The sequence below is a fragment of the Lathyrus oleraceus genome, chromosome 7 (assembly GCF_024323335.1).
Source record: "Lathyrus oleraceus cultivar Zhongwan6 chromosome 7, CAAS_Psat_ZW6_1.0, whole genome shotgun sequence".
Classification (NCBI taxonomy): domain Eukaryota; kingdom Viridiplantae; phylum Streptophyta; class Magnoliopsida; order Fabales; family Fabaceae; genus Lathyrus; species Lathyrus oleraceus.
The window spans coordinates 404,109,277-404,114,492 of NC_066585.1; the positions used below are offsets into that span (position 1 = coordinate 404,109,277).

Here is a 5,216-nt window from a genome sequence, read left to right on the forward strand (position 1 = left end):
TGAGAAGATGGACGAGATGAAAGGCCAATTCCTTGAGCTGAGAAAGGAGTCGAAGACCTTAAGAGGAAAAGATATGTTTGATAAGAGTGCTGTTGAGTTGTGTTTGGTTCCCAATGTCAAGATCCCAATCAAGTTCAAGGTCCTAGACTTTGAAAAATATAAGGGGAATACCTGCCCTCTGAGTCATTTTATCATGTATGCTCGAAAGATGTCTACTCAGACCGACAACAATCAACTACTCATCCACTACTTCCAAGACAATCTAACTGGTGTTGCTCTCAGATGGTACATGGGATTGGACAATGCTAATGTTCGTACTTTTAATGACTTGGGTGAGGCTTTAGTCAAGCAATATAAGTATAATGTTGATATGACTCCTGATCGGGATCAGTTGAGATCAATGTCCTTGAAGGACAAAGAGATATTCAAGGAGTACACCCAAAGATGGAGAGAGTTGGCTACTCAAATTTTCCCACCCTTGGAGGAGAAAGAGATGACCAAAATCTTTTTGGAGATCCTGAGTTCATTTTATTATGAACACGTGATTGTTAGTCCTCCTAACGATTTCATTGAAATGGTGAATGTGGGGATGGAAGAAGGTGTTAGAGAAGGCCGATTATCTAAATATGAAGCATCTTCAAATAAAAAATACGGTGTTAGTTTCTCCACACAAAAAAAGGAAGGGGAAACCAATGCAGTATCCGTAGGGAGGAAGAGGAGGCCTCATGTGAGGAAGAATGTTAGACCACACCAGCAACATCATCAGGTATCATCAATTATTTCTGTTTTCACTAATAATCCAGCAAATCAATCAGTTCATGTTCAACAACAACAACAACCGGCACAACAACGTACCAACTACAACAACAACAATCATCATCAGAATTTTGAAAGGAAGAATGTCTCTTTTGACCCTATTCCTATGATGTATGCAGAGTTATATCCTTCTTTGGCTGTCAAGAATCTGATTCAACCAAGAAATCCTCCACAAACTTCTGAACCTTTGCCATGGTGGTTTAAGCTAGATTTGTACTGTGCTTTTCATCAGGGAGCTCCCGACCATGAAATTGAAAATTGCTATCCTTTGAAGTATGAGGTTCAGAAGCTAATTAAGAGAGGTACAATGTCCTTTGAGGATCGAGCACCCAATGTTAAAGCCAATTCGTTTCCTGCTCATGGCAATGCTTCTGTGAACATGGTAGACGGATATCCTGGGATTTTAAGGGTTTTTGATGTGCATCGTATCTGGAGGTCGTTGGTGGAAATTTATAGAGATATGTGCTTGGTAAGTGATTTTGAACATTATCATGATGGTTGTGTTATTTATAGTTGTTGTACCCCAAAATTTTCCATCCATTTTTGCTTCTCACCTGACTTATAACTTGAGACTCACTCGTGACTCATCCATGTGCATCATTCATGCATAATCAACACATGCTAACAGGCATCATGGACTTAAGGTTGTCGGTCATTGAAAATCAGGCTCTTGCTTAGAGATTATGGTATTGATCAACATGTGGACTGAAATCCTAATTTCTGGATTCTTTGGGACCTTGATTCTTGAAACCTACACCATAATGTCCATATGGGCATCTCAACCCTAATTCTTGGCTTTAATTTTATGAGGATCTGGTGTTTGATTTTGTGGGTATCTGACTTGACTTTTAAACCCTAATGGTGGGCCCAAGGTTTGAGGTTTTGCTTATGAAGCTTTGTGTTTGATTTGAAACCCTAATCATTTATCTTGAGGTAGGTAAACCTTATGGTTTCCTTTAAGGAGGGTTGGAAACCCTGAGTTTGTTTAGGGTATTGGTAGTTTTCCAACCCTGAGTTTATTTAGGGTATTGGTAGTTTATTTGCGTTAACTACTTCTTGGTTTGGGATCTTGGTTGGTGCTTGGAACTTGGAACTTTGACTACTTAACCCTAGTTCAGGGTTTGTTTCAATTGGTTTTTGGATTCATGCTTACATTTGGTGGATTGGTCGTGGATCTTTGGTTTTCCTTTGGACCATGGAGATTCTTACCCCATTTTTGGTCATTCATTAGTGGTTCATCCAGGAATGGTAGTTCATTAAGTCAAGGTTAATTCATTGATTCTTAGCATTTGAACATAAACTTTTTGTCTCATTTAAACCATTCACAGTCATTCAAAATCATTCACAATTCATCACAGTGTCCATTCCATGAGAAAATAAAAAAAATGAACTTTGACTGAATGTTGACTTTGATCAACAATTGACTTTTTGGTCACGTTTGACCAAAGTCAACCGAATTTATCATGAACCATTGAACCTTTTATCATGAACCATTAGACCTTTTATCATGAACCATAAGCCTTTGGAACTATTTCTAATTTCAACTTACACATTCAAGAACATTAAATCCATAATCCAACCTACACCAATTCTCACTTCTATACACTTCCAACCATTGGTTTACATATTGATTTGGTTCCAACCACATCTAAACCATAACCTACACATGATTAACTCATACGCAAATCCAAACATTCCACTCAAATTACCAACTTCATAAGAGCACAAGCTCATGACATGAAGTTCAAATTTTTAATTCAAAACCTATATCATACAATCATGACAATCCTACCAAAACTAGATCTACAAGTTGGTTCGTCGATCCTTCGACACAGACCAAGCACTTCCCTTGCTGCTGCTGCCAACCGAAGCATTAATTCATTAACATAACCGTTGACCTACAAAACAGAGTTGAAATTGTATCATGTTAGGATTCCATTCATACTTAAATTAACCAAAAAGCAATTGCATAGCCGCACCCTGCAGTGCACCTCATATCATACCACCAACCTGCATTCAACAACCATTAGACCTACACAACCTTCAACGAGAAGCTCTGCAACAAGCCCTACACAATCCATATTTCTATAACCTACATCATAAGCCAAGCAACAATACAACAAGTCAAGATCATTACAATAATACAAAACAACAATTTGCAACAGGGCCATGATCAAACTTGAATAACACAACCAAACAGTCAATGCATTAGCCATCCAAAACCCCATGAAAATCTCCAGCAAGCCTAGCAGTTCAATAACACACTACAACATGGCATTTACAAAAATCAAGAAAACAACTAACCTCACCATTAACCTTTAATTGAACAATAACTAGCCATTTTGTCTTCCATCTAATCACCACTTTCTATACAATAACAAATGCCAACCCAAAGCAGAATTGAAACAGAAAGCATGATCATTCCAGTCAGTGGGAAGTTGAATCCCAAACTAGGTTCTTTTCCTAAACAAAACTTAGTCCAATATCCCAAGGATTAAAGAATTGAGCAGAATTTTCGTCCTGCAGGTCTGGAACAGGAATGGGTTTTAAAGAAGTTGAATCAAATACAAGGGCTAACCATCTAGTCCATTAAACTTAGGAGAAAACCAAATTAGCCCAGTTGGCATTTCAATTCAGTTTCCATTTTGTTAACAAAATATATATATGATTAACTAACTCATGAATTGCACCTCATTATAACAACAACCTAACAAACAATTTCTAACAACATTTCATTTTACAAATAATATTTCATTTTACAATTTCTAACAACATTCAATTTCAAAACAATTTCTAACAATATCATTTCATTCCAATTTTATAACAGCAAAATTTCATCAACTAACTATCACATAACATTTTTTTGAATAACTATAGACATCAGCAGAGGGCATTTCGAAGGAAGGAAAACAAATTGCATTTCACAGTAAATTTCAGTAAAATTGCATTTTAAATCTGAGTTCATTTAATTGCACTGCAAAGCCCGGCTTCAATTTTCATTTTCATTTCATTTAAATCTGAGTTTTAGTTGTCATTTCCCAAAATCTGAATTTCCAACTAACATTCTCATTTGTAACTAATTCTAAATTCCAACTGAATTTCATTGACATTTCAAAACAATTTTTATCCCTAACTAAGTCTTGAATTTCAGTGACATTTGAAGTGAATTTCTAACTATAAATTTCACCTGAATTTGGAGCAAGTTTCTAACAGAATCTGAACTGCTATAAAGATAACCTCACTGCAACTTATGGAGGGGCTTGATGGTCCTGCAATTCACACTCAAAATCTTCTTCTTCAACAACTTCAATTTTCTTCACACAAGAGATTCATGGTCCTTCACTACCAAGCGCTTCAATGTTCTTCACGACCCAAAGCCTTAACCTTCTTCACTGTCCAAACTCCCATCTTCAACCAATTTCTCCATTCTGAAAACGACTAGCAGACCCTATAGAGCGAACAGAAGCACAACAATCAACAAGAAGCAACAACGTGCACGGCGGAACGGGAAGAGAAGAAGTACACACAACAACAAAACATATCCACCAAAAGAACACAGCAGAATTCGCAAGAGGAAGAGCAGCTCGTAACAGAAAACGTAACAACATAAAAAAGGGAGGTGAAATCGGAGAAGAGTAGAAGGAAAGAGAATGAAAATTTTGTACCTGTAATCACCACGTCGAAATTTCGCTCTATCTTGGATCCGAATTTGAAGTTATCCATGGCTTGCGCTAGAGCGTTCGAATTAAGAAGGAGGTTTTTTCAGTCTTGAAGATCGGTCTCTACTCTCTATCCCGAGGTCGAAGCTTCCCTGAAGATTCACCGTTCAAACTCGCATCTTCATCTCATTTCAACACTCTTCATATTGCTCCACCGCAAGTCAAAAATCCAAGTGCAGCTCCAAGGCACCTCACGCGGTAATCGTTCTGTTTTGTTCGCATCACGTTTCCGATCTGGTTAGTTCATCTGTATCGTCCTTCCTTTTGATTTCGTCTCTTTCTCTTCCGTGTACACCAAATAAAGCAAATCATAGTGACGAATGGTTCTGGTGCCCGTTTTTACTTCCGTCGTGCCGTTTAAATGTGGGAGAGCATGAAGCTGGAAGAGGAGTGTTGGAGAAGAAGCTGGTGAAGGTCTCAGGATGTGAGAGGCTGATGATTCGTTTTGATGGTTGAACCGATTGGAGCTGGGCCCGATTCTGTTTTGAACCGTTTGGATTAGGTTATTTCTCCCCAAGGCCCAAGATTTTCTACACGCCTATCCCGTTTCACACCATCAAAACTGGGCCTACACCCTCCATTGATTCAAGCCCATTTTCAAGTTTTTTTACATTGTTTTGCTAATTAGTTTTAATTAGAAATAATTGGAATTAGGGATTTAGATTCTAATTAGGTTTTAGA

General features: G+C 37.8%; 1 long non-coding RNA gene across 4 annotated transcripts; it reads right to left on the reverse strand.

Annotated features, from left to right (window-relative positions):
• Positions 1–2,387: 2,387 nt before the first annotated feature.
• LOC127102732 (uncharacterized) lies at positions 2,388–4,990 on the reverse strand. Of its 4 annotated transcripts, none has more exons than XR_007794724.1 (4): positions 4,482–4,990; positions 3,121–4,264; positions 2,827–2,908; positions 2,388–2,714 (listed from the first exon to the last, which is right to left on the reverse strand). It is a non-coding gene; the product is annotated as an uncharacterized LOC127102732 (long non-coding RNA). The 4 variants fall into 4 exon arrangements; XR_007794722.1 differs by having other exon boundaries at positions 4,004–4,264; positions 4,482–4,989; XR_007794723.1 differs by having other exon boundaries at positions 2,827–3,344; positions 4,004–4,264; positions 4,482–4,989.
• Between the last annotated feature and the right edge of the window lie 226 nt (positions 4,991–5,216).